Source organism: Budorcas taxicolor, chromosome 7 (genome assembly GCF_023091745.1).
Source record: "Budorcas taxicolor isolate Tak-1 chromosome 7, Takin1.1, whole genome shotgun sequence".
Lineage (NCBI taxonomy): Eukaryota > Metazoa > Chordata > Mammalia > Artiodactyla > Bovidae > Budorcas > Budorcas taxicolor.
In genome coordinates this window covers 95,493,235-95,518,536 of record NC_068916.1, presented here as the reverse complement: position 1 = coordinate 95,518,536, position 25,302 = coordinate 95,493,235, and the positions used below count along the sequence as shown (strand labels likewise).

Genomic DNA, 25,302 nt, shown 5'->3' with positions numbered 1-25,302 from the left:
GAGTTAACCAATACAGAGGTCTAGTGTTCTTTAAATAAGCATTTGAAACCTTCAGGGTTTTTTTTTTTCTGTTTGTTTTTTGGTTTTTGTTTTTGCAGGGCTGAGGAGCATGCAGGGAAGAGGAGGCAGGGGGAAAGGTGAGGTGGAGGGGAAAAGGAAATGGAAACTTCTATTAAAAGATGAAAAGCAGCCAATTCCAGAGAATGTCTTTGTATTTTCGTTCCTTAAAACAGAGGGAAGCATTTCAGTTTTATTTTTAACTTCCTAATCACTTGTTTTCTATAGCCAATTGACTTTTAAAAGGATACAAAAAAGCACTTATCCCTTGTGGCCATGAATTAAAGGACTCCGTAGAACTACTCCAGGTCTTTGCAGTTTCATTCAAAACTATCTCCCTGTGCCTGGGCTCTATTAAAATCTAAGCAAAAACACAGGAAAGCTCTATTTTGGAAGGTGTGAATTAGAGCTAGGGTTTAGAGGGAGGTCTCAGATCCCAAAACGCTTGATACAATTTTAAACGTTAACATCGTGACACTATTTTTTATTCTGTCCCCTCCCCTCTTCAATACTACCTCATAAATACCGCGGGTGTTTAAACCTTGTGGGAATAGAGGCAAGGGTTATTTTTACAGCTACACCCTGCCCCAATAAGTATATCTAATAAACATTTCTATAATCCAGTTTATTTCAACTTCAGGGTATCGTTTTTTTTTGCAGTTAGAGAAACGGAACCATCTCTAATGGCCAATTAATCTCAAAATCACGGTGAAAAACTTAAGAGGCCATGGTGAGCTGGAGGTCTTCCTGGAGAAGAAAACCACACATTCAAGCCAGGGGTCAAAAATGCAGATACTTTCAAGGGTCCTGTGGGTAATAGGAATATGTGAAACTACTGCAGTAAAATTGTTCAGAAATGATGTGCTGGCCAATGGGAAAATGCCCTGCCAATTCACATGTTTAAAAAACACCCCGCTGGCGGAACTGAGTGGCCATATTTACTCCATCACAGTAAATACGGGTTCCCAAAGGAACCCATGTGGAATCCTTTTTTAAAAAGTCCTGTATAAAAGAGATGAAAAGGAATAGGGTTTATTTGACTAGGGTAAAACCCTTGAGTTTTACTTCTTTTTTTCACTTTTCCTAAATAGACATTAAAAAACAAATAAAACTTAGACAAAAACCATCTCAGTGAATCAGTTCAGTTCAGTTCAGTTCAGTTACTCAGTCATGTCCGACTCTTTGTGACCCCACAAACCGCAGCACGCCAGGCCTCCCTGTCCATTACCAACTCCCGGAGTCCATCCAAATCCGTGTCCATTGAGTCGGTGATGCCATCCAACCATCTCATCCTCTGTTGTCCCCTTCTCCTTCTGCCCTCAATCTTTCCCAGCATCAGGGTCTTTTCCAATGAGTGAGCTCTTCGTATCAGGTGGCCTAAGTATTGGAGTTTCAGCTTTAACATCAGTCCTTCCAATGAATATTCAGGACTGATTTCCTTTAGGATGGACTGGTTGGATCTCCTTGCAGTCCAAGGGACTCTCAAGAGTCTTCTCTAACACCACAGTTCAAAAGCATCAGTTCTTCAGTGCTCAGCTTTCTTCACAGTCCAACTCTCACATCCATACATGACCACTGAAAAAACCATAGCCTTGACTAGATGGACCTTTATTGGCAAAGTAATGTCTCTGCTTTTTAATATGCTGTCTAGGTTGGTCATAACTTTCCTTCCAAGGAGTAAGTGTCTTTTAATTTCATGGCTGCAGTCACCATCTGCAGTGATTTTGGAGTCCCCCAAAATAAAGTCAGCCACTGTTTCCACTGTTTCCCTATTTCCCATGAAGTGATGGGACCGGATGCCATGATCTTAGTTTTCTGAATGTTGAGTTTTAAGCCAACTTTTTCACTCTCCTCTTTCACTTTCATCAAGAGGCTTTTTAGTTCCTCTTCACTTTCTGCCATAAGGGTGGTGTCATCTGCATATCGGAGGTTATTGACATTTCTCCTGGCAATCTTGATTCCAGCTTGCGCTTCCTCCAGTCCAGCATTTCTCATGATGTACTCTGCATAGAAGTTAAATAAGCAGGGTGCCAATATACAGCCTTGATGTACTCCTTTCCCTATTCGGAACCAGTCTGTTTTTCCATGTCCAGTTCCAACTGTTGCTTCCTGACCTGCATACAGGTTTCTGTATGCCTTAGATGAGACCACAGTGCTGGATGACACCTTGAATGCAGTCTTGTGAGACTTTTAGCATAGGACCCAGAGAAGTTGTGCCTGGACTCTAGACCAACAGAAACTGAAACAATAGATATATATTGTTCAAGCTGATAAATTTGTTACATAAAATAGGAAACAAATACAATGTCCTTAAGAGCATCTTTCTGTTCCCACCCACAGGCAAATTTTAATTATCAGATAAGAAATCATGACTTTCTATTCACACTCTTTCTCAATTTGTTCATCTTACTGAACTAGTTATAGCCTCTCTGCCCAAGACCTGGCTTTTGAATCTGTGCAGGGTCCTAGTTAGAATGATACCTCCGCTGGACTTTATGTAGCTGTCTGGGCCCACCTTTTCCCTGGATGATAATTTTTATTCTATTTCCCTTTCCACCAATCCTCTTGTATCCTAATCCCACTTTCCTACACTCCCTGCCCTCCTTCCCCATCAGGAGCTGTTCTGTCTTAATCCCTTGCCAATCTCTGGCTTCCCAGGTAAGATTTATGGGACCCTTGCTTGTATAGGGTGGCAGTTTAGACAGGAGACAAAAAGAGAACAGACTGAATAAGGCAAAGAGATTCTAAGTTAAAATACTAGTGAAGATGATACTATCTATATAATAACATAAGTGAAATGGTTAGAGGTTGTGGGAATGGAAACGAAAGATTCAAGACAACTTTTGTGAGTAATATTGACAGGACCTGGTGGGGCTGACTGGCAAAGGAATGAAGGATCCTAGATGATGTTACTTAATTGACCTAGCTTGGAGGAATAGGTCAAAGGCAAAATCTTTAGTTCAGTTCAGTTCAGTCGCTCAGTCGTGTCCGACTCTTTGCGACCCCATGAATCGCAGCACGCCAGGCCTCCCTGTTCATCACCATCTCCCAGAGTTCACCCAGACTCACGTCCGTCAAGTCCGTGATGCTATCCAGCCATCTCATCCTCTGTCGTCCCCTTCTCCTCCTGCCCCCAATCCCTCCCAGCATCAGAGTTTTTTCCAATGAGTCAACTCTTCTCATGAGGTGGCCAAAGTACTGGAGTTTCAGCTTTAGCATCATTCCTTCCAAAGAAATCCCAGGGTTGATCTCCTTCAGAATGGACTGGTTGGATCTCCTTACAGTCCAAGGGACTCTCAAGAGTCTTCTCCAACACCACAGTTCAAACACATCAATTCTTCGGGGCTCAGCCTTCTTCACAGTCCAACTCTCACATCCATACATGACCACTGGAAAAACCATAGCCTTGACTAGATGGACCTTAGTCAGTGAAGTAATGTCTCTGGTTTTGAATATGCTATCTAGGTTGGTCATAACCCCACTTTAAATAGTCTACCCCTCACTGATGCCAAGATAGCAGACAAGTAGAAAGCGGGAGCACTTAATCTCTAGAATTCATCCTTGTCCCATCGCTAACTTGGCTCTGTCATTTCCGAGCCATATATCTCACAGCTAACCTTTCAGAGCCTCCATTTTCTCAATGGAAATGATAATGGTATATACCCTGTAGGGTTGTGAGGAATAATGACACAGTTCATATAAAGTGTTGGATGGTGCTTGGCACACAGGAAATGCTAGAAATATTCCAGATCTTATTGTTGAGATGTGCTCCCTCTGGTCCACTCATGCTTTTACCAGGCTCAGATTTCCTACTGTTTATTTCTTTTTTAAAAAAATAACATTTATTTACTTATTTATGGCTGTGCTGGGTCTTTGTTGCTGCTGGGGCTTCTCTCTAGTTGCAGCCAGTGGGGGCCACTCTCTAGCTGTGGTCTATGGGTTTGGTTGCTCCACAGCATGTGGGATCTTCCCAGGCCAGGGATTGAGCACATGTCTCCTGCATTGACAGGCAGATTCTTTACCACTGAGCCACCAGGGAAGCTACCAGAGGGCAGACAGAATGAAAACCATAATCTCAGAACACTAACCAGCTGATCACATGGACCAGAGCCTTGTCTAACTCAATGAAACTATGAGCCATGCTATGTAGGGCCACCCAAGATGGACCAGTCATGGTGGAGAGTTCTGGCGAAACATGGTCCACCGGAGATGGGAATGGAAAAACATTTCAGTATTCTTGCCTTGAGAACCCCATGAACAGTATGAAAAGGCAAAAAGATAGGACACTGAAAGAGGAACTCCCCAAGTCAGTAGGTGCCCAATATGCTACTGGAGATCAGTGAGAAATAACTCCAGAAAGAAAGAATGAAGAGACGGAGTCAAAGCTAAAACAATGCCCAGTTGTGGATGTGACTGGTGATGGAAGTAACGTCTGATGCTGTAAAGAGCACTATTGCATAGGAACCTGGAATGTTAGGTCCATGAATCAAGGTAAATTGGAAGTGGCCAAACAGGAGATGTCAAGAGTGAACATCGACATTTTAGGAATCAGTGAACTAAAATGGACTGGAATGGGTGAATTTAACTCAGATGACCATTATATCTACTACTGTGGGCAAGAATCTCTTAGAAGAAATGAACTAACCCTTATAGTCAACAAGAGTCCAAAATGCAGTACTTGGATATAATCTCAAAAATGACAAAATGATCTCTTCGTTTCCATGGCAAACCATTCAATATCACAGTAATCCAAGTCTATGCCCAACCAGTAATGCTGAAGAAGCTGAAGTTGAACAGTTCTTTGATGACCTATATGACCCTCTAGAACTAACACCCACAAAAGATGTCCTTTTCATCACAGGGCACTGGAATGCAAAAGTAGGAAGTCAAGAGATACCTGGAATAACAGGCAAGCATGGCCTTGGAGTACAGAATGAAGCAGGGCAAAGGCTAAAAGTTTTGCCAAAAGAACGCACTGGTCATAGCAAACACCCTCTTCCAACAACACAAGCGATGACTCTAGGTGTAGACATCACTAGGTGCTCAACACTGAAATCAGATTGATTATGTTCTTTGCAGCCAAAGATGGAGAAGCTCTATACAGTCAACAAAAACAAGACCGAGAGCCGACTGTGGCTCAGATCATGAACTCCTTATTACCAAATTCAGACTCAAATTAAAGAAAGTAGGGAAAACCGCTAGCCATTCAGGTATGACCTAAATCAAATCCCTTATGATTATACAGTAGATGTGACAAGCAGATTCAAGGGATTAGATCTGATAAAATGTCTGAAGAACTATAGAGAGCGGTTTGTGACATTGTACAGAAGGTAGTGATCAAGACCATCCTCAAGGAAAAGAAATGCAAAAAGGCAAAATGGTTGTGTGAGGAGGCCTTTCAAATAGCTGAGAAAAGAAAAATGAAAGGCAAAGGAGAAATGAAAGATATACCCATCTGAGTGCAGAGTTCCAAAGAACAGCAAGGAAAGTTAAGAAAGTCCTCCTCAGTGATCAGTGCAAAGAAATAGAGGAAAACAATAGAATGGGAAAGACTAGAGATCTCAAGAAAATTAGAGATACCAAGGCAACATTTCATGTGAAGATGGGCTCAATAAAGGACAGAAATGGTATGGCCCTAACAGAAGCAGAAGATATTAAGAAGAGGGGGCAAGAATACACAGAAGAACTATACAAAAAAGATTTTAATGACCTAGATAACCACGATAGTGTGATCACTCACCTAGAGGCAGACATCCTGGAATGTGAAGTCAAATGGGCCTTAGGAAGCATTACTATGAACAAAGCTAGTGAAAGGGATGGAATTGCAGCTGAGCTATTTCAAATCCTGAAAGATGATGCTGTGAAAGTGCTGCACTCAATATGCCAGCAGATTTGGAAAACTCAGCAGTGGCCACAGGACTGGAAAAGGTCAGTTTTTATTCCAATCCCAAAGAAAGGCAATGCCAAAGAATGTTCAAGCTACCACACAGTTGCACTCATCTCACACGCTAGCAAAGTAATGCTCAAAATTCTCCAAGCTAGGCTTCAATAGTACATGAACCGAGAACATCCAGATGTTCAAGCTGGATTTAGAAAAGGCAGAGGAACCAGAGATCAAACTGTTAACATCCATTGGGTCATAGAAAAAGCAAGAGAGTTCTAGAAAACCATCTACTTCTGCTTTATTGACTACACCAAAGCCTTTGTGTGGATCACAACAAACTGTGGAAAATTCTTAAAAAGATGGGAATACCAGAACACCTTACCTGCTTCCTGAGAAATCTGTATGCAGGTCAAGAAGTGACAATTAGAACCGGACATGGAACAACGGACTGATTCAAAATTGAGAAAGGAGTACATCAAGGCTGCATATTGTCACCCTGCTTATTTAATTTAAATGTGGAGTACCTCATGCAAAATGCCAGGCTGGATGAAGCATGAGCTGGAATCAAGATTGCCAGGAGAAATATCAATAACTTCAGATATGCAGATGACCCACCCTTATGGTAGAAAGCAAGGAGGAACTGAAGAGCCTCTAGATGAAAGTGAAAGAGGAGAGTGAAAAAGTTGGCTTAAACCTCAACATTCAAAAAAACTAAGATCATACTGAGTGACTGAACTGAACCAGGGAAGCTCATCAGATTTCCTCTTGTTTTGAAAGCTCCTTTAAAAAAAATTAATTAAAGGGTTATTGATTTACAATATTGTGTTGGTTTCTGCCATATATCAACATGAATCAGTCATAGGTATACATATATCCCCTCCCTTTTGAACTTCCCTCCCACCTCTCTAGGCTGTCACAGGCCTGGTTTGAGTTCCCTGAGCCATACAGCAAATTCTCCCTGGCTATCTGCCTTGCATATGGTAATGTAAGTTTCTGTATTACTCTGTCCATACATCCCACCCTCTCCTTCCTCCCTAACCCCCCCCACCCTGTGTCCATAAGTCTGTTCTCTGTCTGCAGCCCGTTGCTGCCCTGCAAATATGTTCATCAGTACCGTCTTTCTCAATTTCATATATATACATTAATATACAATATTTGTTTTTCTCTTTCTGACTTACTTCACTCTGTATAACGGGCTCTATGTTCATCCACCTCATTAGTATCGGCTGAAGTGTGTTCCACTATATGGTTGAGTAATATTCCATTGTATTTATGTATCACAACTTCTTTATCCATTCACCTGTTAGTGGACATCTCGGTTACTTCCATGTCCTAGCTATTGTAAATAGTGCTGCAGTGAACAATGGGGTACATGTGTCTTTTTCAATTATGGTTTTCTCAGGTTATATTCCCAGTAGTGGGATTGTTGGGTCATATTGTAGTTGTTTTCCTAGTTTTTTAAGGATTTTCTATCCTGTCCTCCGTGGTGGCGGTATCGATTTACATTCCCAACAACCATGCAAGAGCGTTCTCTTTTCCCCACATCCTCTCCAGCATTATTGTTAGTAATGCTTTGATGATGGCAGTTCTGACCAGTGTGAGGTGATATCTCATTGCAGTTTTGCTTTCCATTTCTCTAATAATAAGTGATGTTGAGCATCTTTCCATGTGTTTGTTATTCATCTGTATGTCTTCTTTGGAGAAATGTCTGTTTAGGTCCTTGAGATCTCCTTTGTAAGCTGTATGTTTTATCTCCTAATTTCCACTGAGCTCCTGGGTTAGACGTGTGTCACGCGAGTGTGTGTTCCTCGATTCTTTGTCTCATCACAACAAAGATTTGGAGAGACGGACATTAAAGCCCCCTCGGCGTGTTACAGCTCTCGGGTCTTGAATGGACCGTGTTATAGCTCTTAGACAAATCAGTGTTACAGCTCAGTGTTACAGCTCTATCTTATTTAGAAGATAGCAAGAAAATCTATCTTCGAGGCGTGAGGGCACGTTGATCTAAAGACACGAGGAGAAGAGCGCCCCAGCGTGCAGGAGAGAGCGAGCTGGCTCTGGCTCCTCTGTTTATACGTTTATCTCGCCCTGGGCCTGTCCTATGTAAAGTGGGCCAGGCAGGAGTGTTGTTTGTTTTACCTGAGGTCCTCACTCCGGCCCTCGGACCTTCTTTTGCTTTATTTTTGCGGGCGTTTTTCTTCCTTGTCTTGTAGCCACCACCATTTTGGACTCCTTTTCCCAGTCTACCTACCTGACACTTGTTTTACCTGCTTTGACTTTGGCACTCATCCAGGTATAAGACATGCTCATCAGTAGCTGCTCAAAGATAAGGAATCCCTCTGCGCCTTGCCCTTTACTTTGTCTTGCGTTTTTCTCAAGTCCGTGGGACTGAATGATGAGTCCTGTAGATTCACCAACGGGGTCAAGAATCAAAAAGGGAAGATAGAAGCAGGTTATGGGCTTGTGAGGGACGAGGGCAGCTTCTTCTGGAGTCTGTTGAAAACTTCCCAAAATAAGTAGTGTTAATAGAGATACACGGTTCAGGAGAGAAATCAAAGTAAGTAAATACATTTGAAATTATTCATGTAAGAGTGGTATCTCTAAAACCAAGGCAGGTAAGAGATTGCAAGTGAAACTATTACCTCCGATTGGGACTCAACCCCACATGGCTGGGACTCAAACCCAGCCAAAACCTTGCTTGGGACTTGAACCCATGTGGCTGGGACTCAAACCCCAACAAAACTCATAGTACCTGGTTTCAGGACCTAATGAAGCTCAGGTTCTTGATGTCTCCTCGCAGAAAGAATTCAGTGAGAGACAAAGTGATAGGTAAGACGTGGATTTATTCAGCTACAGAGAGAGAAGCACACTCCACAGATGGAGTGTGGGTCATCGCAGAGGGTGAATGCAGTCTTGAAACTTGGAGTGGTTAGTTTTTATAGGCTGGATAATTTCATATGCTAATGAGTGGGAGGGTTATTCCAACTATTTTGGGGAAGGAGTGGAGATTTCCAGAATTTGGGCCACTGCCCACTCCTTGGTCATTTAACAGGGCTCTCCTGGCGCCTCTGGGTGTGTCTTTTCACTTGTTGATTGAGGATTAAGGTCTAGTCTCGTCTGCCATCTTGGTCCCATGTGATTCTAATCAGTTTATATTGTGTCCTTGGGCCATGTCATTCTTTCAAAAGTTGTGCCCTGCCTCTTTCCCTCCTGTTACACAAGGGAGAGGTTATAAATGACATCAAATACTGCACTTAAAACGAACAGGGTAAAAAGTGAAAAAAGAGCATTTGATCTGGCAACTAACCAGAATTTTCTGTTCACAAAGGATATGAGTCTTTTTTTTTCTTTTTTTTTTGACAAGTGAAAGAAAATTTCTTTTTCTGGAATAGTCAACAGTTTTATAGGACTCACTCTAAAAAAAACCTTATGTGGTCTTATTCATGGTTTATGCTTTCATCAACAGCTTAAGGAAAACTAGTAATTTTTAGACGATAGCATATTTTCGTAAGACTTCAGTCTCAAACGTCATTTGAGTATGCACTTTTCCCATGAAATATACAAAAATGCATTTTTGAATGTTAAGTAACCCCTTTAAGATACTTAATGAAATTGTAGAAGGCAGCTTCAAATTGTTTCGCTTTTGCCACCTCAGAAATTGACTGTGCCTGTGACGCTGACTTGAGACCAGCAGAAGTGGACTGGGATGTGGATTCTGAATGGTTGGGCAGGACACTCAAGGCTTCTCCTGGAGCTCCAGCCAGAATAAGCCTGAGCAAGGCCTCTGATTGCTCTGGTTTGAGTCACGTGCCAGTCCTTGGACCTATCACTCTAGCTAGAGAACGCAGATGCTCTGATCATCCCAGACTCACACTGAGCCACATGACTGTGTATTTCCCAGAAGGAGCAGAAGAACCAGTGCTGAATGGGCAAAAGGGGAAAAAAATGAGGCCCTAGAGACATTTCAGAGATACCACATCATACCCTGTTGCTTGACAATATGCTTACATCACAGCAGTACTCAATCCCACTCCAAAGTACCCCATGCTTCTCATAATCTAAATGTACCATTGATTTCCCAGTTATGTTTTTGTTCATAAAAACACTCAAAATTCCCTGAGGTTTCCTCATAGTTGTTTCCTTTCTTTTTCATTTGTTCAGTCTCAACACCGTTTAACATCGGGGGTGTAGATTGTATCTGGTTCACTCAGTACCTCATCCAGCCCCCTTTCAGGATTCCTTACTCCACTGCAGAGTCTGGAAAGCAAAATCTTCATCTCCCAGAGGCCCTTGCTCCAGGTTCTGAATGTTCATCAGGCTCGGCCAAACAGGGGCACTGGTAGGAGACTTGAACCTGGAGCTGAGTTAAGTGGGGAGAGAGGCAAAGCTTGAGTTATTCCTTTGGCTGGGACAGTTGTAGCATCCCCGACATAGTTCAGGAGCCAGCAGCTATAGTAATTGCTGCCCAGAATAGCAGATAGCTTCTGGGTCATGGCAAGGGAAGCAGCTTTGTTGGTGGCCAAGTTCTACATGGTGGCTTTGGGATTTGTTCTGGAAGCTCCTTCCAGTGTGTGTGTTTTAAGCCTTCCCAATGATTATGTAATAGCCTGTAATAAATCATTTTCTGGTTAAATAGCTTGAATAGATTCAGTTCTCTGTGACTGAACCCTGACTGATACATCATAGAGGTTAGATTTTTAAATGTCACTGGTCTTTTTGGCAATTTTATTTTTCTTTCTCATCTTTGTAATTACATGGATACAAGCTTGAAGTGAGGTTGGCATTGTTTGTTGATTTCAATGCACTGGTCAGTTGTAAGGTGATCACCGTCCCTAACTGACCTGTGGTTAGTTAGATTCCCAGGGACACACTCCATTATTCAATATACCTATGCTGAGATCTGCCATTCGCGTCTCCAGATCCACTGGGCACCCTTCTCATTCCATTTCACACCCTGGGCCTGCCCAGCAGCAGGGGGCTCCCTTGTGTTCTGACTTTGCCAGTGAGGAGGCCTGCTTTATGCTGGCCCTCTGCCCCTCCCGGCCCCCACTACCCCTCCCCATCAGGGAGGCATTCACTTAGTTTTTCAGAAGTTTCCTTGCTGGTTTAGCCCTCCTATCTGTGGGCCATCTTTCTCCCTAGAGTTCGAACTCTTGGAACAGTTCTCATGTATTAATTTCTCCCTGTACAGCCTCTTTCACAAGCTGAGGATTCAGAAACCAAACCCACAAAGAGAATGCCCTCTCTGGCCCTTTCCCAGCATTAAATGCACGTATTTTGATCTCCAAACTTGAAACTTTCCCATTCTTCATTGGTAAAGAGCAGTTTGATGGAACGCTCTAGACAGTTGTCAACAACCATAGCAGACTCCAGACACTGTTCGCCTCTTTCTTCCTCTATCTGCATTATTTTCAGTAGTTTCTCCCAGGTTCCAGAACTCAAATAGCTGGTGCTGCCAACTTTTGAGGTCTGGCCCTCAGGAGTTCACTAATCCTCCTACTTTTCCAGCTAAGGTATGGAGAATGCCCTTTGTCCTCAGGGCAGCAGTGTAAACAAAAAAAAAAAAAAATTTTTTTTTTCTCTCAGAGAAAGTTTATACTTTCCCTTGAATTTAATGTATATATCAACCAAGATCGGTTGAATCAGAATTTCTGATGGTGGAGGTAAGGAATCTTTTGCTAGGACAACTACCCTAAAATTATTCTGGTGCATTTCTTTGCTTCTGTTTACTCACTGCATCAATTAATATCTGTTGAAAGGAAGGAAGGTAAAGAAAAAAAAAAAGAAATTTCAGTAGTTTGGGTATTTTATTTACTAGTGCACTACAAAGGTTAAATGAGTAATATAAAATTGTACTGTATTATGATTTTTCAGTTTTCACTCTTTAGAAAGGGGACTGTTGGATGGCTAGGCTAATATAGATGCTGTAAAAGTTTAGCAAACCACCACCAGGACTGGGAAGCTCAGAGAGGGAAAACAAATCCAACACAATGCTACAGAAGCAGAAGAGCCCAGTATTTTCACTAATTTAACTCGAGTTTCATTTTGACATCTTTGGTTGAGCCACCCACTCATCGCTGGACTCTTCCCCTTCTTGTGGCCCTTCCGCTGAAGCAGGTTAGCAATTGAACAACCAGAATCTCTGGTGCTGGACCCAAGTGACTCAGGTCTGCAGTGCTCTGCAGTGCTCTGCAGCTGCCCTGGCCTTCTCAGATCTTGCCCGGACTCTTTGACTTTGGGTTATTCCTGGACCTTTAATACATTCCCTATCCTGTATAAGCTCTTTCTACCTTTGGTCACCTTCTTTATCAAATCCATTTACTGTTCAGATCATTTTATTCAGCTCTGATTTCTTTATTGGTTAGAATCTCAGGTGTAATCTTTCTTCTGAGCTTGGAATAAGTTCTTCTGATAGAAGCTGACTCATTTTCCATCAGTGAACATTTTCAGCCTGCTATTAATTTCTCATTTCTTATTTGGGAGATATTCACATTTTCAGCAAAATGAAGAATCAAATCTTTCGTTTCTGGAGTTGAGGTCCTTCCTTAGTTTCTGATCAAGTATTCCCTCATCAATCACTCCCCAGAGCTACATATCCTTCTTGCCTCAATGAGATAGGCTGTCATATCCTGTGATTACAATAACAGAAATACCTAGATGTACAGTGTACAGTAATATTAATGTGGCAAATAGGCATTTTCCTCTCCCCTCTCTCATGTGAGAGAACATGAGAACTGTTTGGTAGCATGATACTCTGGTTCTTTAGAAAATATAGTTGACATCTATTTCTGCTTCATTGACTATATTAAAGCCTTGACTGTGAGCATCACAACAAACTGGAAAATTCTTAAAGAGATGGGGATACCTGCCTCCTGAGAAACCCGTATGCAGGTCAAGAAGTGACAGAACTGGTCATGGAACAACAGACTGGTTGAAAATTGGGAAAGGAGTATGTCAAGGCTGCATATTGTTACCCTGCTTATTTAATTTAAATGCAGAGTACGTCGTGCAAAATGTCGGGCTCTATGAAACACAAGTTGGAATCAAGATTGATGAGAGAAATCTCAATAATCTCAGATATGCAAATGATACCACCCTTATGACAGAAAGTGAAGAGGAACCAAAGAGCCTTTTGATGTAAGTGAAAGAAGAGAATGAAGAAGTAAGCTTAAAACTCAACATTCAAAAAACTAAGATATGGCATCCACTCCCATCACGTCAAGGAAATTAGCTGAAGCTCCAATACTTTGGCCACCTGATGGGAAGAACTGACTCATTGGAAAAGACCCTGATGCTGGGAAAGGTTGAAGGCAGGAAGAGCAGGGGACGACAGAGGATGAGATGCTTGGATGGCATCACCAACTCAATGGACATGAGTTTGAGCAAGCTCAGGGAGATGGTGATGGACAGGGAAGCCTGGGTAGCTGCAGTCTATGGGGTTGCAGAGTCGGACATGTGTGAACAACAACCTATGTTTTCAAACCAATATTTTTATTATTTCTTTTGGAATATGCAAAGTACATGCTCACTCCTGGGTAACTCATTTGTTTTTCTCAGCTTTTTGTTGTTGTTCAGTTACTGAGTCTTGTCCAACTCTTTGGTAACCATGAATTCATTCTCTAAGTCTGTTCCTGTTTTGTGAATAAGTTCATTTTTTTAAAGATTCCACATATAAAAGATATCATACGATAATTGTCTTTCTGACTTACTTCACTTAGTATGATATAATCTCCAGATCCATCCATGTTGCTGCAAGTGGCATTATTTCATTCTTTTTAATGGCTGAGTAATATTCCACTGTATATAGGTACCACATCTTCTTTATCCATTTATCTGTCAGTGGACATTTAGGTTCCTTCCACGTCTTGGCTATTGTAAACAGTGGTGCTATGAACATTGGGTACATATATCCTTTCGAACCATGGCTTACTCCAGATACAGGCCAAGGAGTGGGATTGCTGGGTCACATGGTAGCTCCACTTTTAGTTTCTTAAGGATCCTCCATACTGTTCTCCATAGTGGCTGTATCAATTTACATTCCCACCAACAGGGTAGGAGAATTCTGTTTTCTCCACATCCTCTCCAGCATTTATTGTTTATGGACTTTGATGATGCCCATTCTGACTGGTATGAGGTGGTACCTCATTGTAGTTTTGACTTGCATTTCTCTAATAGTGATGTTGAGCATCTTTTCATGTGCCTATTGGCCATCTGTATGTCTTCCTTGGAGAAATGTTTCTTTGGGTGTTCTGCCCATTTCTTTTTGACTGGATTGTTTATTTATTTCTTCATTTTGATATTGAGCTGCATGAGGTGTTTGTAAATTTTGGAGATTAAGCCCTTGTCAGTCGCTTAGTTGCTTCGTTTGCAAATAGTTTCTCCCATTCTGTAAGTTGTCTTTTTGTTTGGTTTATGGTTTCCTTTGCTGTGCAAAAGCTTTTGACTTTAATTAGGTCCCATTTTGTATATTTTTGTTTTCATTTCTGTTACTCTAGGATGTGTACCCAAAAAGATGTTGCTGCAATTTATATCAAAGAGTGTTCTGCCTATGTTTTTCTCCAGGAGTTTTATAGTATCTGGTCTTACATTTAGATCTTCAATCCATTTTGAGTTTATTTTTGTGTATGGCATTAAAGAATATTCTAGCTTCATTTTTTTAAACATGTATCTGCCCAGTTTTCCCAGCACCATTTATTGAAGTCATTGTCTTTTCTCTGTTGTATATTCTTGCCTCCTTTGTTATAGATTAATTGACTGTAGGTGTAGGAGTTGACCATAGGTGCATTTGGGCTTTTAATCCTGTTCCATTTGGTATATATTTCTATTTTTTTGTGCCAGTATCACATTGTTTTGATGACTATAGATTTGTATAGTTGAAAGTTAGGGAGCCTGATTCTTCCAGCTCTGTTTTTTCTTAAAATTACTTTGAATATTCAGGGTCTTTTTTGTCTCCCTACAAATTTTACAATTTCTTTAATTCTAGTTCTGTGAAAAATGTCGTTGATAATTTGATAGAGATTGCATTGAATCTGTAGATTGCCTTGGGTAGTATATTCATTTTTTAAAATATTGATTCTTCCAATCTAAGAACATGGTATATCCTATCTGTGTCATTTTTTATTTCTTTCACCAGCAAGTTATACTTTTCAGATTACAGGCCTTTTGCTTCCTTAGGTAGCTTTATTCCTAGGTATTTTATTCTTTTTGATGCAATAGTAAATGGGATTTTCCCCTTAATTTATCTTTCTGATCTTCTGTTGTTAGTTTATAGAAACACAACAGATTTCTGTATATTAATTTTGTATCCTGTAACTTTACCAAATTCATTGCTGAGCTCCAGTAGTTTTCTGGTAGCATCTTCAGGATCTTCTGTGCATAGTATTGATGGCTTATGGTGTCGGAATCGTGATCTCCAAAGAAGATTTAACTTCAGGACCAGGGACCAGGCTTGATCACTCAAGAGGTTTTGTATAGCAGAGTTTCAGTAAAGTGAAGAGAGACGGAGAAAGCTTCTGCTGTAGACATCAGAAGGGGGGTGGAGAGTGCCCCCCTCTCTAGTCTAAGCAAGGGAGTCACATAATTTCTTAATTAGTTATCGCAATAAATCGAAAGAATATCTCAAGGTTGTAAAGATCTTACTAGACCCACTCCCATAGTTTACATTTTAAGATAACAGGATTAGCCAGGAGGTTTTCAGGAAGGAGAAACTGTCCTCAAGCAAGGATACATGTTGTTATATAATCCTTAGTAGAGAGTTTAAACCGAGCTGTTTGATGTATAATCATCAGTTCCAGGCTTAGAGAAAAAAGACATTTTATGTGACTAAGACTAAGGAACATAGAGAAGAAGAAAAAAAAAGATATTTGTTCTTTCCTCCTGCTTGAGAATTCTAGACCCCTATCTCCACTTTGATAGCCCCAGACCCCTTCCTCCTCCTTGGGGACCTGGGACTTCTTATCAACCTGCCTAGGAACTGACTCTCTCAATATCATGCCATCTGCAGACAGTGACAGCTTTACTTCTTTCCCAACTTAAATTCCTTGTATTTCTTTTTCTTCTCTGATTGCCATGGCTAGGACTTTGAAAGATATGCTGAATAAAAGAGGTGAAGTTGAACATCTGTGTTTTATTCTTGATCTTAGAGAAAATGATTTCAGCTTTTTGCTGTTGAGTATGATGTTAGCTATAGGTTTGTCATACATGGCCTTTATTATGTTGAGGTAGATTCTTCTGTGACCACTTTATGGAGAGCTTTTATCATAAGTGGGTGTACAATTTTGTCAAACGCTTTTTCTGCATCTGTTGAGATGATCATATGGTTTCTATTCTTCAGTTTGTTGATGTGGTGTATCACATTGATTGGTTTGTGGATACTGAAAAATCCTTGCATTCCTGGGATAAGTCCTATTGATCATGGTGTGTGATCCTTAATGTATTGGTTTCAGATTGCTTGTATTTTGTGGAGGATTTTTACATATATTTTCATCAGTAATATTGGCCTGTAACTTTCTTTTTCTGTGGTATCTTTGTTTGGTTTTGGTAGATCAGGGTGATGGTGGTCCCATAAAATGAGCTGGGGAATTTTCCTTCCTCTGCAATTTTTTGAAATAGTTTCAGAAGGATAGGTATTAGCTCTTCTCCAAATGTTTGATAGAATTTGCCTGTGAAGCTGCTAGGTCCCAGGCTTTTGTTCTGTGGAGTTTTAAAATCACTGTTTTGATTTCAGTACCTGTGATTGGTCTGTTTATACTTTCTAGTTCTTCTGCTTCATGCTTGGGAGAGTGTACCTTTTTAAGAATTTGTCCATTTCTTCTAGGCTGTCTATTTTGTTGACATATAGTTGCTTGTAGTAGTCTCGTACGATCCTGTACATTTTTGTGGTGTCCATTGTAAATTCTCCTTTTCTACTTCAAAATTTTATTGATGTAAGTCCTCTCCCCCTTTTTTTTCCCCTTGATGAGTCTGCTTAAACATTTATCAATTTTGCATGTCTTTTTAAAGAATCAGCTTTTAATTTTATTGATCTTTTCTGTGGTTTTCTTTATCATTATTTAATTTATTTCTGCTTGGATCTTTATTTCTTTCCTTCCACTGGCTTTGGCTTTCGTTTGCTCTTCTTTCTCCAACTGCTTTAGGTATAAGGATAGGTTGTTTCTTTGAGATATTTCTAGCTTTCTGAGGTAAGGTTGTATTGCTATAAACTTCCTTCTTCAAACTGCTTTTGCTGCATTCCATAATTTTGGGTCGTCACGCTTATGCTTTCATTTTCATTTGTTTCTAGGTTCTTTTTGCTTTCTTCAGTGATCCATTGGCTTTTTAAGTAAAATATTGTTTAACCTCCACGTGTTTGTGTTTTTTAGTTTTTTTCTTGTAGTGATTTTTAATCTCCTAGTATTGTGGTTGGAAACGGTTTTTGATATGATTTCACCTTTTAAAAAATTACTGAGGCTCAGTATGTCATCCAGAATGTGATCAGCCCTGGAGAATGCTCCACGTGCCCTTGAGAAGAACGTGTTGTTGTTCAGTCACTCAGTCCTGTCTGACTCTTTGTGACCCCATGGACTGTGGCACAGCAGGCTTCCCTGTCCTCCACCATCTTCGGAAGCTTGCGCAAACTCATGTCCATTGAGTCAGTGATGCCATCCAACCATCTCATCCTCTGTCGTCCACTTCTCCTCCTGCCTTCACTCTTTCCCAGCATCAGGGTCTTTTCTGATGAGTCAGCTCTTCGAGTTAGGTGGGCAAAGTTATTGGAACTTTAGCATCAGTACTTCTAATGAATTTTCAGGGTTGATTTCCTTTAGGATAGACTGGTTTGATCTCCTTGCAGTCCAAAGGACTATCAAGACTCTTCTCCAACACCACAGTTCAAAAGCATCAGTTCTTCAATGCTCAGCCTTCTTTATGGTTCAACTCTCACATCCATACATGACCATTGGAAAAACAATAGCTTTGACTATATAGACTTTTGTTGGCAAAGTAATGTCTCTGCTTCTTAATATGCTGTCTAGGTTTGTCATAGCTTTTCTTCCAAGGAGAAAGAGTCTTTTAATTTCATGGCTGAGAAGCACATGTATTCTTTTTCTTTTGGGTGAAATGTTCAGTTGTTGTGGCAGAAAGAGCCATAAACAAGATCAAACCTGAATATCAGGTTTCCTGAACCACTATTTGTTTAATGTTCAAGTTAACAATATCTGGTAAACAAACTCCAACATCTCAAATAACTTCACAAAGCAGGTACAGGTCTGGGATTTTAATAAACTGACATGATTCGTTTAGACATACTTGCAGGACTGCTTTGAAACAACAAACCTTACTGATTGTGATATTTTACATTTTTAATAGAATTCAGGGATTTCTCTGGAGTGTCATAGAAAATTTTTATGTAACTAAGTAATGACTTTCTAGTAGATAAATGGGCAACAAACATAAACATATAATTCTCAAAATAGGAAATAAAACGTAAAACATCTAATCAACATATATTCAGTATAGTGTTGAACCTCACAGTAATGAAAGAAGTGCAAAGCTTAAAAACATGTGTTAATGATGACTTACTTCCTAGTTGAAATGAACAGAGGGAAAACCCACAGGAATACAGATTATCGGCTGGAGGGGGTGAGGTCGGCCTGTCATTTACTGAAGAGGGACAGAAGAGGGTGAGGTCTCTGGGTTCCGTCAAGCTGCAGGAACTAGGGGCACGCTCAGATTACTCTAGGTGGCAGAAGTTTGTCAAATAGATGTCTAGGGTGGGGAGAATGGGAAACAAGTCATCAGTCCTCAAGGCACCCAAAAAGTTCTCCACGAGTCCTAGCAGTCTGACTGCAGTTTTGATCACTTATTGAGAACTCTTGTTGTTTACTCTTAATAGAATCCACCTATACAGGTACACTCTGAGGATTCAATGAGATAGAGTACATGTAAATACTTTCGCACCACAATGTTTTAGAGGGACTTATTAGTTGTTGTGGGGTCACTGGCCTTCTTTGAAGTAGTGTTTCTTTTAACTTGACATCTATATTTTCTTCCTTTTTTTTTGATTTTCAGTACAATGGTATAGATTTTGTTGAGTAGGCCTGGCTTGTGATTTGGCCTGTAGGGGAGAAAACTATCATTCTCTTTGTTAATATCAAGATATCAGGAATATCAAGAATGAGGGACATGGCTCTTTTTTGTTTGTTTGTTTTATTCTTTTTTAAGGTGGTGTTTATAAAATTAAGTTCTGGGGTCATAGGAGCCTATGGAGGTACCTAAGCATTCACAGTGTGTGTGAGGGGGTAGATGTGGGAATGGAGTTGAGAGCCAGTTGGCAAGGACTGAACGGGCGGGTTTGTTCCTCTTCATCAGAACAGCTCTGTCTGTTTTTGACATCATGATTATGGGTAAGATTTTACATCGAAAAGGAAAGTGGTGACAGGTTCAAATGGTAGCAACTTTGGCAGCAAAAGAGAAGAAATGAACCCAATGCTGACATTAATTGGCAAAAGCTAATGAAGACAGAGAGGCCTGGCGTGCTGCAGTCCATGGGGTCGCAAAGAGTTGGACACAACTGAGAGACTGAACTGAACTGAACTGAATGAAGACAGAACTGATGCAATTAATCAGAGCAAAACTGAACACTACTTGATCAACATCTGGAATCCAAGCTGGCAAAAGAGAACTGATCAACAATAAGCCACCGCAAGGAGATCTAACCAGTCCATCCAAAAGGAAATCAGTCCTGAATGTTCATTGGAAGGACTGATGCTGAATCGCCGATACATTGGCCACCGGATGGGAAGAGCTGACTCACTGGAAAAGACCCTGATGCTGGGAAAGATTGAAGGCAGGAGGAGAAGGGGACGACAGAGGATGAGATGGTTGGGTGGCATCACCGACTAAATAGACATGAGTTTGAGTAAACTCTGGGAGTTGATGGTGGACAGGGAGGCCTGGCGTGCTGCAGTCCATGGGGTCGCAAAGAGTTGGACACGACTGAGCAACTGAGCTGAACTGAAGCCATGGTTGTGTGTGTTGCAATGGCTAAAGCCTGGGATGGACTGCCTCCTCCTCCCGGGCTCCGTCTGAGACTAAGGACGCTGAACTTTTGAAAGGTAAGACTCCTCTGACCCTGTTACACTGTGTGGAGGACAATATTAGTGTTTTCCAACCTCGCCCTGTATTTGCAGAAGACCATGTAGCTAGTTCTGGTCAATGAAATGTGAGTGGAAGGGATATATAGTATTCAGCAATGAGGTGGGAAAAAGCTGATGCCTAATTCTTTGGACTTACTCTTCCTTACCGCAGTGATCAAGAAGGCCAAAAGCTTCAGATGAATGTACCAACAGGATGATGGTCCTCCAGCACGCTGAGCCCCAGCTGGCTGTGCAGGGCAGAGGACCCTGCCTACAGACAGTGCACCATGAGCAAGGAATAAAGCTTTAGATTCTTTAGCTACTGCTGTATAGAGCAGCATATACTGAATATCCACCAGGAGGTGGAGCAGCATAACTGAATATCCACCAGGAAGAAATGGGGAGGCTCCAGAAAGGTTTTTCAAGGTGGGAAATTCCCAGGGGCTGCTTGGAAGACAGCAAAGCTAGAAGTGCCAAGTGAAGCGGTGACAAGGTGAAGTGGGTGGAGAGTACATAACAGCTAGCTGAGGAAGGGGTGTGAGTCAGTGGAAAAAACATGTACTTTGGACTCAAATTGACCCACCTAGGGTTCAAATTTAGGTGCTTTTTTTTTTTTTTTTGAGCAAGTTGCCAATCTCTCTTACTTTTCTAAGTTTATAAAGCATAATACCTACATTACATGATTGCTGAAAAGATTAAATTATACATACATACATACAAATCCATTTAGCACAATATCTAACAGTTGGTAAATAATCAATAAACCTAGATGCCCCTTCTTTCTGGCCATTTCCCTCTAAGACCATTTCTGAGCTTGGTGGCTGCTAACTTTTGATCTCACGGACTCTACAAATGGGAATTCTTCAAGTTTAAAGTCCTTGCTCCAAGGTCTGCATCCCACAGATCCCTGCTGGAGCTTTGAAACAGGAAGGGAATGCTGCCAAATCCTTGTCTTAATTGTTTTATTTGTAGTGTCCTTGGATTTTGAAGAGGGAATCTTAGCACTGTAACTGAGTCTAAAGTCTGGGCAAGGGAACGGCTGTGAGAAAGAAGTCTGGTGGCCAGCGTTCTCCTTACTGACATTTCAGTTCCCTTCTGCCCAGTATGGGTGAAAGAATTCCCCTCTCCCTGCCTTAACTGGTCATTTAGAGCACCCTCTGGGCTTCCCCGGTGGCTCAGCTGGTAAAGAATCCGCCTGCAATGCAGGAGACCTGGGTTCGATCCCTGGGTTGGGAAGGTCCCCTGCAGAAGGGAAAGGCTACCCACTCCAATATTCTGGCCTGGAGAATTCCATGTCCATGGGGTCGCAAAGAGTCTGTCACAACTGAGCAACTTTCACTTTCTTTCCCACCTGTTTGGTGCCTTCACTTCCTTCCATTCTGACCATCAAGAAATCTTTTCAAAGAAACTAAGCTTATTAGAAACTGAAGGGAAACACCAAGTCCCAAAATACAAATATGAAAACAAAGAAATGCAGGAGTTTACTGGACCAGTAGCTCTCATCTGAGCAAACTGGAATCATTCCCTGACACCCAGAGGCCTGGGCACCATGAGTACAATGAGATCGTGGGAAACAGGCAGAAATTACCTGATCCCAGAGTTGGTTTTATGGTTGAATTTTAGTGAAAATACTTCCCTTGGTCCCTCTCTGGTTGGGCTCGGGGACAGGGCGTTAATTTTTTATTACAAAATAACCTTGACTGGAGAGACTATGCAGAAGAAAAAAAATTGTATTTTTTAAAAGGAGGCATAAGATCGAGGGGGAAAAGAACTTGAGAAATACTCTTCGAGTAACTTAGAACCCCAGGGTTTCAAAGGCAGCAGAGAAGGAAGTGAGAAAAGAAAGCCTGTATTTACTGAGAAAAAGGTCTGAGAGAGGCCAGGGCAGCACTCTGTGAGTAGGAACATTTGTGTCTTCTTGGCCTCTTACCCCATTTACTCTCAACTGTTTAAAGGTGGGCTTCTTGGGACATTTCATCCAGTCTTAATGTTCCAAGGGGAGCACAGAAATGGTCATTCGATTTGAAAAAGTAGGGAGAATTTTATTGAGTTCTTTATTTTTAAGGAACTTTAGTAAGTTCTTTATTAAGATTCATTGATTCATTTTACTGGCTGGGTTGACTCTCTCGTTCTTGCATGAGCTTTCCTCCAGTGGCAGCAAGTGGGAGCTACTGTCTAGTTGCAATGCACAGACTTCCTTTGCTGCAGAGCAAGGCCGGGGCTCTGGGGCGCAATGGCTTCAGTAGCCGGGGTGCCTGGGGTCGTAGTTGCAGCTCTTGGGCCCAGAGCACAGGCTCAGTAGCTGGGGCGCACAGTCTCTGCTGCTCTGAGGCATCTGGGATCTTCTGAGATAAAGGCTTGCACACATGTCTCCTGCAATAGCAGGCAGACGCTTCACCACGGAGCCACGGTGGAAGCCCAGGGAGAAACTTGTAGTGTGGGTGGAGCATCTCCGCGGGGTCCGAGGGCCCCTTGTATGGGTGGGGCAGTTCTGCACCTCTGTTTCTCTCTTCTTCCTCTTCCGCGTCTGCAGCCCAACGTCTCTGCAACGGAAACGCTGAACCAACCAGCATTTTGCAGAGCAGTTCTGGGTTCCTGCTTGGTTCTGAGGCGGGCCCGGGGCTCTCGGCTCATTTGCGGAGGTGAGATGATGGACATGCCTTGAGTCCAACGGCGCTGTGAGCTGGTTCAGGCGGGGCAGGGGCGGGGGGAAAGAGGGGAGCTCGGCTCCACCCAAGTGCCCTCAAAGAGTGCCAGCCCTCTCCTTATGTCCCCAAACCTCCGCTGCCCCAAAGGCTAATCTATTGGGGAAACCACCCTCCCCCCATCTCCAGAGAAGTGTAGGGAAAATAATTTGCATCCCTAAAGGGGTGCTTCTGCCCGCTGGTTCCCTCTGCCCCGTACGCCTTATTGTTTTGTGAGTCCCTGTCTTGGGATGGCATCAGCGACTCGATGCACATGAGTTTGGGTAAACTCCGGGAATTGGTGATGGACAGGAAGGCCTGGCTTGCTGCGGTCCCTGGGGTGGCAAAGAGTCGGACACGACCGAGCGACTGAACTGAACTGTCCTGGGAACATGGGGGTCTGCTCGTCCCGCCGGGTTTCCCCTGCCTCAGCTAGCCACCCCCTCGGCGGAGGCTCCCCTGCGCCTGCAGGGCTCGGCCCAGCGCCCCGCGCGCCTGTGCTTGCCGCTCCGGCTTCACTTTCGTTTTCACTTTTGGTCCCGGTCCCGGGGCGGCCAGGGCAGGCGACAGCGGCGTGGTCCCCGAGTCCCAGGTACTGAGTGAGAGAGACCCCAGTACGTCCCGCTGTGGGGGGAGGCTGAGTGTTTGGGGGAAGAGCGAGGCAGGGCATCCTTTCCGCGCCGAGAGGTGTGGCGGTCCAGGGACCCGGGGAGGAAGGGAATCAGCCGGGGGCGGCGGCGAAGTGGGGCCCGGGGGGTGCGGGGTGGGTCGCGAGGCTGGGGATCGTGTCCGCGGGGAGGGTGGTGGGGTTGGCTCAGGCTCAACAGTGGCCTTCCGTCTTTCTGCACCGGGGGCTGGCCAGGGGCGCAGAGCTCCCCTAAGCCCCGCCACTTCCCGGCAGGCAGGCAGGAACCGTCCTCTGCGCTTCTCCTTGAGGCTGGGTTCCTGCCAGCCTCGCCTGCTGGACTCCAGAGGAGGGCCAAGTGAGGTGGTGGGTGGATGGCGGGGGAGAAGGGTTGGGGTTTGGCCAAAGAGAGCACCTGGCCGGTAGTAGTTGGAGAAACAAACCTGAGTTCGGTGAGTTGCAGGCGCAGGGATGTCGGCGCAAGGACAGTTGAGCGTGGAGAAGGCAATGGCACCCCACTCGAGTACTCTTACCTGGAAAATCCCATGGACGGAGGAGCCTGGTAGGCTGCAGTCCATGAGGTCGCTAAGAGTTGGACACAACTGAGCGACTTCACTTTCACTTTTCACTTTCATGCATTGGAGAAGGAAATGGCAACCCACTCCAGTGTTCTTGCCTGGAGAATCCCAGGGACAGAGGAGCCTGGTAGGAGGCCGTCTATGGGGTCGCACAGAGTCGGAAACGACTGAAGTGACTTACCAGCAGCAGATCAATTCAAGTCTGTCCCTTCTTCTGCACTTCTTGCCAATAGTTGTCTGTCCTCCCTTCGCTGTGGCTCAGTCTGGAGTTTACTGAGTTTAAAGGCCCTCCTGTTGGAGCAAGTTAAAATTCCCTCTTGGTGTCTTACTAGCCTGGTGGGCCTGCAAGTTAATTTCGGGAGGAAGGAGAAAATGCAGACACTTCCTTACCTTTTTCTTGGAGGTTCTTTGTGAGGCCAGGTTCGGAAAGAAGTGCTCTGATTCCTACTAAATCCCCAAAGTGTTTGCTCACAATTCGGGATGGAGTCAACGACTTTTAAAAAAAAAAAAAAGACTGAAAAATTGGCCAGCTTGTCTCTTTTTGCACGGAGTTGTAGTGGTACTGATAGGCAGCACATTTTCAGGTGGGCCTAAATAGAAAAGTTCTAATACATTAAAAAACTGAATCAACATTTTAGAAGTATTTACTACCGGTAACTAGCTGTCATCAGTGCTTGTTAATTTCATTGCTCAGAGCCTTTGGAAGAAGGCCTGCTTGTTACCTCTTAATGATGGATTTGACATTACATGGTGTCCCAAAAAGGGAAGGAGGAGACAGCCAAGGACCAGTCGCCCTGACTTCCTGTGTGAGTGGGAGAAGTCAGAATCACCAAAGGCAGTTAGTATCTTGAACTCTTTCTGGCTGTGAAAGAAAGTTAGGAACTCTGTTACTGCAGCACTTTAATCCACACCATTGATTGTCAAAGAACATTTAGTAAGATCAGATGTTGAAGGAAGATACTTCTTAAAACCTTAAAGGAGTACAGTCAAGAACAGGAAATTCCTTTAAAGCCCTTATGTCTCAGTCTGTGTATATTTAACTGCCTTCTTATTTCCCCTTGGACATCTCATAGACATCACAAATTAAACATATTAAAAAATAAAGCCTTGGTTCCCTCTCCTCCCTTTAAATTTTTCCATCTCCGGCCTTCTCCATTTCAATAAAGGAAACCTACCACCACCCAGATGTTCATTCTAGAAACCTGGCAGCCATTCTGATACATCCTGTCCTTTCCCTCAGTCCCTACTTCTCCAGTTCCAGTTCAACCGCTCAGTCGTGTCCTACTCTGCAACCCCATGAATCGCAGCACGCCAGGCCTCCCTGTCTATCACCAACTCCCAGAGTCTACTCAAACTCATG

General features: G+C 42.8%; 1 protein-coding gene across 1 annotated transcript in view; it reads left to right on the top strand.

Moving 5' to 3' along the window:
• The first annotated feature begins 23,293 nt into the window (after positions 1–23,293).
• ERAP1 (endoplasmic reticulum aminopeptidase 1) overlaps positions 23,294–25,302 on the top strand; it is a 37,960-nt gene continuing 35,951 nt past the window's right edge. Inside the window, exon 1 of the mRNA XM_052643728.1 lies at positions 23,294–23,331. The gene's annotated coding sequence lies outside the window, so the exon portion shown is untranslated. The remainder of the gene's footprint in view (positions 23,332–25,302) is intronic.